Here is a 12,998-nt window from a genome sequence, read left to right on the forward strand (position 1 = left end):
AACTGGCATTCTTATGGCACAGGAGCAGGTCAGTATATTCCAGTGATTAGTCAAGGACTATTTTATAAGAACCTAATATATAACCTGCACTGTGTTAGATGCTGTGAAGAATGAGAGGAAACTATATGTTGACTTTAAAGTTTCTCTGCTCAAGAGCACTGAAAAATTTTTAAAAGAAAAGATAAGCACTGGCCTTTTAAGAAGAAGATGCAAACCCCCTGGAACCTGCAATGTTTAGCAAAATTGCATATTCTATAAAAAAAAAAAATTCTATACTAGTGAATAATTAGTGAATTACTGGGAAAGACGAGTCAGAATATTTTAGAACAGACTTATCCATGTGTTAAAGTTGGGCTATAGTCACCAGCATGGCTTGTTTTTTCTCTGTGGCCTTGGAGTAAGAATAGTGTTTGAGGGGAGAGCAAGGTCACTGTGTGGTGATTCTCCAGCTGGGTGGACACACATCCCCAGCAGAGACTGTCAAGGAGGTAACACTCAGGTCTGGATTCCCAGGGAAGTGTCATTGGCTCCTCTGGTCAATGGTAAAGAATTCTGTGGAGAGCAAAGTGTGTGGAACATTAATTAATTCACTCAACAAAGGAATTGAGCAACTAGAGATGTAGTTGAACCACCAAAGTGAAGTGGAAGAAGGAAGTTTTCCTACAGCTACTTATTTTTTTAACTTTGAAATAATTTCAATTTATAGAAAAATTACAAGAATAGAACTATTAACTCCAATTTCACCTAAATTCTGCAACGAACATTGTAACTGTTAACATTGTCCCCATTGCTTTATCATTCTATATGTGTCTATAATATATACACACATTTTTTAAGTCATTTTGATGCTGGAATCATCCTAGATTTGGCTAGTGGGAGCCCTTGCAAGCTCCTATATCATTTTGACATGTCACCATTATTCTCTGCGTACTTCTTTACTTCCTGGTACAAACATGATGTTTCAGGCTTATCTTGTACTTTCTCTTCTCCAGCCCTGGAATCAGCTGTTTCTCAAGAAGCACTGGTTTACTTTAGTAGAAAATGGTATTTAGAAACCAATATTTGTTTGAGACACACAGAGAAGTTACTTTCCCCAAATAATGCTCACTCACTTCAGCCCAGATGCCACTTTCCCTGAGGTGAGAACCTGGCCATGACTCTGCTTTCACAAGATTCTGCCCAAAAAACGGCTCCATGTTGAAATGAGCTTGTGAAACACTGAATTCTTCATACTTCTCTTGTAGATACACAGTGCATATATTAGAGGCCCTGAATGGCCTATGGTAAAGAAACCTGTTTAACAGTATTTCCCAAACTAAATTCACTATGGGAACCATATTCTTCAGGTAAAATCTCTTGAATCCTACGAAATGAATATTGTACATTAGAAACCAGGAAATAACTTATGTTGCTCTGGACCAGATCATAGTTAACAACATAAAAGATTTGTAATTTATATGATTTGCTGGATATAGCAAAAGGAACCCTGATGGAGCAGTGGTTAAAGAGCGTGGCTATTAACCAAAAGGTCAACAGCAGTTCGAACTTGATAGCCACTCTGTGGGAGAAAGATGTGGCAGCCTGCCTCCGTAAAGATTTACAGCCTTGGAAACCCTATGGGGCAGTTCTACCCTGTCCTAAATGGTCAATATGAGTTGGAATCGACTCAATGGCATTGAGTTTGGTTTGGGTGTAGCAAAAATGAGTAGCTTATGTGCTAATCTACTTTTTTGAACTCTCCAGAACTTTGAAGAGTTCTGAGAAAGTGGTCAACATGAGATCCAAAGAAATGACTTTTCACCTGGAAACGGCTGGGATGAGTTATTGAGTTATGATATCTATCTAAGAGAATATGATGATCTCTTTGTAGATCTGACCTTAGCCTTATCATTGCAATGATACAAAATTAGAATGAGCCGTGGACTCTGCTCTCAACCTGGGTGGAGAAACTAGATCAAAAAGCAAACATACATTTAGAAGGCAGTTCGAGGCCCGACTGCATGAGAGGCTCTTATAGCAATAGAGTTCAGAGAAGAAAGATAAGGTGTGCGCTGCAGGAACTGGGACAGCTCTGGGGACAAGGAGGACCTTAAAAGATGGAAAGGTATGAATAAGGGCAGAACAGGGAGAGAGTAGAATGTAATTTGGAGATTGCCCATTTCAGTTACCATTGGTTCACATGGATTATCATGAAATATTGTATAGCTACATATGTAAAATTATTTATTCCCCATTGTCAGGATAAATTTCTATTTGCAAAGCCAAAATAGTTCCCTTGAGTTTGAATGGCCTTTTGGTAGCCTAGAATTTGTCAGACATAAGTTGCTTGATCTTGTTTAGGTAGAGTCAGTTGATAAAATACATTGGCTTACAAATTTTTCATCACCTGTCTTGCATTAGTACTCTAGTGTGTTGAAAAAAGTTCTGTGTAGATGACTACCATCTTCTGTTTGATAATTAGGCTTCAGTCATTATTTTTTCTGTCAATATCTCATGATTGCACTGGAAGTTTATTCCTATGCAATACAATTTTTTTCATAGACTTTATTTTTTAAAACAGTTTTAGATTTACAGAAAAATTGAGAAGAAAATACAGAAAGCACCCATATTTCCTCTTCCCCTGCTCACAGTTTCTGCTATTATTAACATCTTACATTACTGCTATGTTTGTAAAGACTAAATGCGTATTTATACATTATTCTTAACTAAGTCCATAATTTATGTTAGCATTCATTTTTCATGTTACATAAACCAAACCAAACCAAACCCATTGCCGTTGGGTCGATTCCGGCTCACAATGACCCTATAGGACAGAGTAGAACTGCTCATAGAGTTTCCAAGGAGCTCCTGGTGGATTTGAACTGCTGACCTTTTGATGAGCAGCCATAGTACTTAACCACTGTGCCATCAGGGTTTCCGCATGTTGTATACTCATATGGACTTTGGTAAATGTGTAATGTCGTGTCTCAATGATTACAGTATCAAAGAGAATAGTTTCACTGCCCTAAAAATGCCCTGTGAGCCACATATTCATCCCTTCCACCTGGATCTCTGGCAACTACTGATTTCACTGTGTCTATAGTTTTGCCTTTTCCAGAATGTCACCACTTGCCTGTCAGTTTGTTGTACTGTGGTGGCTCGTATGTTGCTGTGATGTTGGAAGCTACGCCACTGGTAGTTCAAATACCAGCAAGGTCACCCATGGTGGGTAGGATTCAGGAGAGCTTCCAGACTAAGACAGATGAGGAAGAAGGACCTGGCAATCTACTTCTAAAAGAACTGGCCAGTAAAAACCTTATAAGTAGTGGCAGGATACTGTCTGATAGAGTGCCAAAAGATGAGGCCCTCAGGTAGGAAGGCACTTAAAATACAACTGGGGAAGAGCTGCCTCCTCAATGTAGAGTGGACTTTAATGACGTAGGTGGAGTAAAACTTTTGGGAACTTCATTTCCTGATGTGACATGACCCCAAATGAGAAGACACAGCTGCAAACATCTGTTAATAATCAGGTTGTGGAATGTATGAAGTATGAGTCTAGGAAAATTGGAAGTTGTCAAAAATGAAATAGAACACATAGAGACCAATATCCTAGGCATTGGTGAGCAGAAATGGGCAGGTATTGGCCATTCTGAGTCAGACAGTCATATGGTCTACTATGCTGGGAACGACAAAATGAAGAGGAATTGCATTGCATTCATTGTCAAGAAGAATATTATAAGATCTATCCTGAAGTACAATGGGTTATCCTGAAGTACAATGCTGTCATTGATAGGAAAGCATCCATATGCCTACTATGAAGTCAAGTTAGTATGAATATTATTCAAATTTAAGCACCAACCACTAAGGCCAAAGATGAAGAAATTGAAGATTAATACCAACTTCTGCAGTCTGAAATTGATTTAAAAAATGCAATCAAGATGCATTGATAATCACTGGTGACTTGAGTGTGAATGTTGGAAACAAAGAAGGGTCAGTAGCTGGAAAATATGGCCTTGGTGATAGAAATGACACCAGAGATCACATGATAGAATTTTTCAAGACCAACGACTTCTTCATTGCAAATACCTTTTTCAGCAAGATAAACTGCAGCTATACATGTGGACCTTCGTGAATGGAACGCACAGGACTCAAACTGACTACATCTGTGGAAAGAGATGATGGAGCAACACAATATCTTCAGTCAGAACAAGGCCAAGGGCCGACTGTGGAACAGATCATCAGTTTCTCATATACAAGTTCAAGCTGAAGCTGAAGAAAGTTAAAACAAGTCCATGAGATCCAAAGTATGACTGTAAGTATATCCCACCTGAATTTATGACCATCTCGAGAATATATTTGACACACTGAACACTAATGACCAAAGACCAGAGGAGTGTGAGATGATATCAAGGACATCATACATGAAGGAAGTAAAAGGTTATTAAAAAGACAGAAAAGAAAGATAAGACCAAAATGGATGTCAGAAGAGACTCTGAAAGTTACTCTTGAACTTAGAGTAGCTAATGCGTATAGAAGAAATGATGAAGCAAAAGAGCTGAACAGAAGCTTTTGAGAAGACAAAGTATTATAAAAATGTGCAAAGACCTGAAGTTTGAAAACCAAAAAGGAAGAGCATGCTCAGCTTTTCTCAAGCTAAAAAAATTGAAGCCTTGAGTTACAATATTGAAAGATTGGGAGAAATATTGAATGATGCAGGAAGCATTAAAAGACAGTGGAAGGAATACACAGAGTCATTGTGTCAAAACAAATTGGTCAATGTTCAGACATTTCAGGAGGTAGCACACGATCAAGAACCGATGGTACTGAAGGAAGAGGTCCAAGCTGTACTGAAGGCATTGGCAAAAAACAAGGCTCCAGGAATAGGCAGAATACCAATTGAGGTGTTTCAATAAATGGTTGCAACCCTGGAAGTGCTCAATCGTCTATGCCATGGAATTTGGAAGACCACTACCTGGCCAAACAACAGAATGTAGAAATTATTGAACAATATAATTAATATCACACACAAGTAACATTTTGCTGAAGGTAATTCTAAAACAGTTGCAGTAGTACATCAACAAGGAAGTGCCAGAAATTCAAGCAGGATTCAGAAAAAGACTTGGAATAAGGGATATCATAGCTGATATCAGGTAGATCTTGGCTGAAAGCAGAGAATACCAGAAAGATGTTTACCTTTGTTTTACTGACTATGCAAAAGCATTCAGCTGTGTGGATCATAACAAATTATGAATAACATTGAGAAGAATGGGAGTTCCAGAACACTTCATTGTGCTCATGAGGAATCTATACATCAGGGTTGTATCCTTTCACCATACTTATTCAATCTGTATGCTGAGCAAATAGTCCAAGAAGCTGGACTATATAAAGAAGAATGCAGCATCAGGATTGGAGGAAGACTCATTAACAACCTGCGATATGCAGATGACACAACCTTGCTTGTTAAAAGTGAAGAGGACTCGAAGCGCTTACTGATTAGGAACAAGACTACAGCCTTCCATATGGATTATACCTCAATGTAAAGAAAACAAAAATCCTCACAACTGGATCAATAAGTGTCATGGACTGAGTTTTGTCCCCCCAAAAATGCCTGTATCAATTTGGCTGTGCCACGATTCCTGGTATTGTGTGATTGTCTACCATTTTGTCATCTGATGTGATTGTCCTATATGCTGTAAATCCTGCCTCTATGATGTTAATGAGGGGGGATGGGCGGCAGTTGTGTTAGTGAGGCAGGACTCAATCTACGAGATTGGATTGTGTCTTGAGGCAGCCTCTACTGAGGTATAAAGGGGAGAATTGAGCAGAGAGACAGGGGGACCTCATACCACCAAGAAAGCAGTGCCAGGAGCAGAGTGCATCCTTTGGACCCAGGGTCCCTGCATGGAGAAGCTCCTATTCTGGGGGAATATTGATGACAAGGACCTTCCTCCAGAGCCAATAGAGAAAGAAAGTTTTCCCCTGGAGCTGATACCCTGAATTGAGACTTTTAACCTACTAGACTGTGAAAAAATAAATTCCTCTTTGTAAAAGCCATCTGCTTGTGGTATTTCTGTTGTAGCAGCACTAGATGACTAAGACAGAATTTGGTACTGAGAGTGGGATGCTGCTCTAACAGATACCTAAAATGTGGAAATTGTTTTGAAACTGTGAATGAATAGAGGAGTGGCAGCAGCAGATAACTAGCAGCAGCAGAGAACCAGCAGCAGCAAAGAACCTGAAGTGGCTGAGAAGTGGCAGAGGCAGAGAACCAGCAGCAGCAGAACCAGGAGACTAGCATGAGATGGCACTGGAGCCAACCCTCTGAGAGAGAGCTGAGTACCTGTGCACTGGAGGCTTCCTGGTGGAGTGCAGTACCTCCAGGCATGTATTGGCAGAGTTAGGCTTACAGGCCCACGGAGCAAGAGAGCTGAGTGCCTGTGTGCAGAAGGCTTCCTGGCAGGGCAGGGTGCCTCCAGTCACTTATCAGTGGAGCTACAGAGCTTGGAACACTTGTCCCAGCAGGGCAGATGCAGGTGTGAGGCCTGAGGAGCTGAGATGCCAAGAAACCAGGAAGCAGAAGCTGAAAAGACAAGGAACATGAGAAGCCGAGCTGCCTCAGTCTGAAAAGGTATAACCAGGACCTCTGGGGTTGTGGAACCATGGCCTCTGGTGTTTCTAGAAGAATGGTGCACCTAAAGCAGAGGGAGCAGAGTTGCTGTCCCAGTGGGTTTGGAAGGTGGACCTGAAGCCCAGAGCCAAGGGGCCTCCACTCAGAATCTGGAGAGTGTGGCCAATACCTAGAACCTGGAGGGGGCAGGGCCATTGTGTAAATTGTTTCAGAGAACAGAGGATTATTTTCAAAGCCTTGAGGGCTAATGTAATGTGTTCTGCTGACTTGCTTAGTATCTGTTATACCTTCTTTTCCTCCAGTTTCTCCCATTTGTAATGGAAATGTCTAGCTTGTGGCTGTTCTGCCATTGTACCTTTGGAAGCAGACAACTTGTGTTGTAGATTTCATAGATGAAGAGAAATTTTTGGATTTGGGACTTGGAGTTAAGACTTTTGCTATGCTATAATGGGGGTGAATATATTTTTGCATTTTGCAAGGATGTAATTTTTGGGGGACCAAAGGGTGGAATGTCATGGGTTGAATTATGTCCCTCAAGAAATGCAAATATTAGTTTGGCTAGGCCATGATTCCTGGTATTGTTTGATTGTCCACCATTTTGTCATCTGATGTGATTTTCCTATATGCTGTAAATCCTGCCTCTATGATGTTAATGAGGGGGGATGGGCAGCAGTTATGTTAGAGTCAGGACTCATTCTACAAGATTGGATTGTGTCTTTAGAGAGTCTCTTTTTAGGTATAAAAGAGAGAATTGAGCAGAGAGACAGGGGGACCTCTTACCACCAAGAAAGCAGTGCTGAGGGGCAGAGTGAGTCCTTTGGACCTGGGGTTCCTGCAGAGAAGCTCCTAGTCCAGGGAAAGATTGATGACAAGGATCTTCATCCAGAGCCAACAGAGAAAGAACTCCCCAGGAAGTCGATGCCCTGAATTTGGATTTCTAGCCTTCCAGACTGTGGGAAAATAAATTCCTCTTTGTTAAAGCCATCCACTTGTGGCATTTGTTACAGCGGCACTAGATGACCAAGACAATAAGCAGCATCATGACAAACAGAGAAAATATTGAAGTTGTAAAGGATTTCATTTTACTTGGATCCACAATCAATGCCCATGGCAGCAGCAGTCAAAAAACTAAAGGATGTATTGCATTGGGCAAATCTACTGACTTCTTTAAAGTGTTCAAAAAAACCAAACCCTTTGCCGTCAATTCCAACTCATAGCAGCCTTTCAGGACAGAGTAGAAATGACCTATGGAGTTTTCAAGGAGTTAAAAAGTTTCCAAGTGTTAAAAAGACCTATTTAAAGTGTTAAAAAAGCAAAGATGTCACTTTAAGGACTAAGGTGTGCCTGACCCAAGCCATGGTATTTTCAGTTGATGTACATGCATGCAAAAGCAGGACAGTGAATAAGGAAAACTGAAGAAGAATTGATCCCTCTGAATTATGGCATTGGTGAAGAATAGTGACTATACCATGGGCTGACAGAAGAATGAACAAATCTGTCTTTGAAGAAGCACAACCAGAATGTTCCTTAGAAGCACGAATGGCAAGAGTACATGTTACATACTTTGGACATGTTATCAGGAGTGATCAGTCCCTGTAGAAGGACATCATGCTTGGTAAAGTAAAGGATCGGTGAAAAAGAGGAAGACCCTCAACAAGATGGATTGACACAATGGCCGCAACAATGGGGACTCAAGCATAACAACGATTGTGAGCATGGTGCAGGACTGGGCAGTGTTTCGTTCTATGTTACATAGGGTCGCTATGAGTTAGAACCGATTGGATGGCACCTAACAACAACAACAATCATTCATGTGATGTTTTTTGTGGGCATAAGTTTTTAACTCATTTCGGTAAATAACAGGAAGCGTGATTGCAGGATCATAGGGTAAGACTACGTTTAACTTTGTTAGAACTTCCAAATTGTCTTCCAAAGTAGCTATAACATTTTGCATTCTTAATTTTTTTTTTTTTTTTGCCAACGAGTTTGGTGTTGTCAGTGTTCTTTTTTTTAATAGGTGTGTAGTGGTATCTCATTTTTGTTTTATTTTGCAGTTCCTTATAATAATGAGCATTTTTTCATATGCTTATTTTCCATTTGTGTATCTTCTTTGGTGAAGTGTCTGTTTAGATTGCTTGCCCATTTTGTAATTGTTTTTTTTTCCCCCATATTGTTGAGTTTTGAGAGTTCTTTATTTTGTATACAAGTCCTTTATCAGGTATGCGTTTTGCAAATATTTTCTCTTGGTCTGTGGCTTGTGTTTTCATTTTCTAAATGATGCCTTTTGCAGAGCAGAAGTTTTTCGTTTTAATGAATAACTGATAAAAAGTTAATCCATTTTTTCTTTCATGGCTCGTGCTTTTGGTGCTTTGGTGTTGTGTCTAAAAACTCATTGCTGAATCAAAGATCACCTATATTTTCTCCTGTGTTATCTTTTGGAAGTTTTATAACTTTGCATTTTACATTTAGACCTATTACCTATTTCGAGCTAACTTTTCTGAAAAGTGTAAGGTCCGTGCTTGATTGATTTTCTTTTTGCATATAGCAGTCCAGTTGTTCCAGCACCATTTGTTGGGAAGACTATTCTTTTTCCATTGAATTGCCTTTGTTCCTTTGTCACATATCAGTTTACTGTATTTGTGTGGGTCTAATCCTGGGCTTTACACTGATTTGTCTAGTCTTTCTCCAGTACCACACTGTCTTGCTTATTATAGCTTTATAGGAAGTCTTGAAGTATTGAATACATAGATCATTTTGGGAAGAGCTGACATCTTAACATATTAAGTCTTTCTATTCATGAACATAGGCTATCTCATTATTTATTTAAATCTTCTTTGATTATTTCATCAGAGTTTTGTAGTTTTTATCATATACATCTTAAAATATTTTGTTAGATTCATATCTAAATTTTCATTTTTAGGGGGTGCTAATTTTTTTTTTTTAATGTTCGGTGTATGGAAACCCTGGTGGCATAATGGTTAATTGCTATGGCTACTAACCAAAAGGTTGGCAGTTCGAATCTGCCAGGCGCTCCTTGGAAACTCTATGGGGCAGTTCTACTCTGTCCTATAGGGTCTCTATGAGTTGGAATCAACTGGACGGTAGTGGGTTTGGTTTTTTTTTTTTTTTTAATGTTTGGTGTGGAGCCCTGGTAGTGAAGTGGTTAAGAGGTCAGGCTGATAACCAAAAGGTCAGCAGTTTGAATCCACCAGCTGCTCCTTGGAAACCCTATGGGGCTGTTGTACTCTGCCCTTTAGGGTTGCTGTGAGTTGGAATTGACTCAGTGGCATAGAACAACAAAAAAATAACGTCTGGCGTAGTGTTTTTTTTTTTTTTTAAATTCCAACTGTTCATTGCTGCTATATAGGAAAACAATTGGCTGTTTTATGTTAAGCTTGTATCTTGCAACCTTGCTGTAATCTCTTATTAGTTCCAGAAGTTTTTTTTTTTTTTTTGGTTTAGATTCCTTGGGCTTTTTTACATAAGACAATCATATCTTCTGTGAACAAAGACAGTTTTATTTCTTACATCTCAATCAGTATGTGTTTTATTTCTTTTTCTTATTGTTCTAGCTTGGGCTTTCATTACAATGTTGAATATAGAATGATAAGACTGGACAACCTTGTCTTGTTCCTGATCTTAGGGGAAAAACATCTGGTTTTTCACCATTAAGTATGATGTTAGCTGTGGTTTTTTTGTAGATCTTCTTTATAAAGTTGAACAAGTCTCCCTCTATTCCTAGTTTGCTGAGAGTTTTTATTATGGATGAGTGTTGGACTTTGAAAAATGATTTTTATGCATTATTGATATATGATTTTTCTTATTTAGCTTGTTGATATGATGAAATAAATTAATTGAATTGCATATGTTGAACCAGCCTTGAATACCTAGAATCAATCCCACTTTGTCATGGTGTATACATTGTTAGGTTTGATTTGCTAATATTTTAAGGATTTTGGCATCTATGTTCCTGTTCTTGTAATGTCTGACTTGGCTTGAGGACAAGGCTGATCTCATAGAATATGATAGGAGGCATTCCCACTGCTTTTGTGTTCTGGGAGAGATCGTAGAGAATTGGTGTGAAATGGAAGGAGTAGCGCCAGAACCTGTCTAACTGCAGGAGGGTTAATGTGAAACAAGATCAGCCCAAGGCTGATCCCTCTGAGGTGGAGGTCAAACATTCCTCCACTCTCTAAACTTTTTACCAATTCTGACACCAGCCATCCCTCCCATGGCAGTCGCTACTTCTCTTTTGGGTTCAATAATCTACTGCAGTGGCTGCACAGAACTCACAGACCATACTTACAGTTAAGTGGTTTATAAAAGAAGCAACAAGTACAACTCAGGATCAGGATCAACAGGCTATAATTCAGGATCAAGTTCAGGAGGCACACAGACAAGGTCTGAAAGGCTCCCTCAAAGAAGAGAGTGCTTTCCTCCCTTCTTCAGTGCAGGACAGCTCTTATCAGTTGCTTTCTGCCCCCTCAGCCAGGCTCCTCTTGGATCTCCTGGAGACAGGCTCCTCTCTGCCCCCTGCAGACAGGCCTCTCTGCATTCAGCCTTCCTGCCATCATCCTCTGCACTGCTAACTAACCCAGCTCATAGCCAGTGTAGCAGTTTTGTTCAGCTCTCTTAGCTGCTTTCCTAGCAGCAAGTTTCTGCTGTCACCACCTCTGCTGCAGGGCCCCTTCTGGGCCTCTCACCGTCTTCAGTATTACAACACTTGACCTGTGTTACAGCTCTTTTAGAAGGTTCTTTGCCTCCTCTCTCTCTGCTTTTTCTGTCTTCTCTTTTCTTGCCTCTCCCGTTTTCTCCTTTCCTGCTTCTTTCTTCCTTCTTCTGTCTGCTAACTTCTGTGGGATTGCTGAATATATAAGTAAACTCCTGATCAATTTCAAGGCACCAGGGCCATGAACTGACCAATCCCCTCTCAGTAGGCCACAGCCACTTCATTTGCATGGTAGGCTATAGTCACTTCATTCACATAGGTATATTGAGCAATCCCTGCAAGGTGCATACAATAGACCAGTCACAGGGAAGACTGTAGCCAAGGAGCAGACAAAAAGTATCAAACCACAAGTTTTTTACAGCTTACCCAGGAAATGTCAATCTACTGGGACATAAGTAACAAACCCTCAGGGACAGAAAACTAGGGTGAAGGTTACTCCTCAGGGCTTAGTGGAAAAAAATCTCTCAGACTGTTTTTCCAAAGAATCAAGGCAAAAGGCCACGTAAACGAACTCATTTCACTGCAATTGGTATCGTTTTTTCCTTAAATACTTCCTAGAATTTGCTGGTGAAACCATTTGGACTTGGTGATTTCTGTTTTGGAACATTATTAAGCATTGATTCAACTTCTTTAATAAATACAAGCCTCTTCAAATTATCTTTTTCTCATTGTGTGCATTTTGGTACATTGTCTTTCTCTAGGAATTGGTCTATTTTCTCTAAATTATCAAATTTTTAGGTTCATGATATTTCCTTACTATCTTTTAATGCCTGTGGGATCAGTAGTGAGGCCCCCATCTTTATTTCTGATATTAGTAATTTGTATCTTCTCTCTCTTTTTTTGTTGGTTAGGTTGGTTAGAGGTTTATCAATTTTATTGATCTGTTCAGAGAACCAGCTTTTGGTTTCATTGATTTTCTCTTGACTTCCTATTTTCAATTTTATATGATTTATGCTCTAATTTCTATTGTTTATTTTCTTATGCTTACTTTGGATTTAATTGACTCCTCTTTTTTGAGTGGAGTCCTAGTGGCACAGTGGTTAAGAGCTTGGCTGCTAACCAAAAGGTCAGCAGTTCAAATCCATCAGCCACTCCTTGGAAACTCTATGGGGCATTTCTCCTCTGTCCAATAGGGTTGTTGTGAGTTGGAATTGACTCGATGGCAATAGGTTTTTTGAGTTTCCAAAGGTGGAAGCTAAAATTATTTATTTTAGATCTTTCTTCTTTTTTAATGTATGAATTATATGCTACAAATTGGTGTCTAAATGCTTCTTTTGCTGCATCCCCAAATTTTTGACAAATATGTTTTCATTTAGTTCAAAATACTTATTAATTTCTCTTGAGAATTCTTCTTTGAGCTATTTATTTAGAACCATGTTGTTTAATCTCCAAATATTTTGAAATTTTCTAGCTCTCTGTTACAGATTTTTAGTAACTGATATTTATTGTGGTCTGAGAGCATAATTTGTATGATTTCTGTTCTTTTAAATTTGCTTAGTTGCGTTTATGGCCCAGGATGTGTTCTCTTTTGGTGATTTTATTCCCTGTGAGCTTGAGAAGAATGTATATTCTGTTGTTGTTGGATGAAGTATTCTATAAATGTCAATTAGACTCGGTTGATTGATGGTGCTTTTTTCATTTCAACTATGTCATTACTGATTT

The sequence above is a fragment of the Loxodonta africana genome, chromosome 18, assembly GCF_030014295.1.
Source record: "Loxodonta africana isolate mLoxAfr1 chromosome 18, mLoxAfr1.hap2, whole genome shotgun sequence".
Classification (NCBI taxonomy): domain Eukaryota; kingdom Metazoa; phylum Chordata; class Mammalia; order Proboscidea; family Elephantidae; genus Loxodonta; species Loxodonta africana.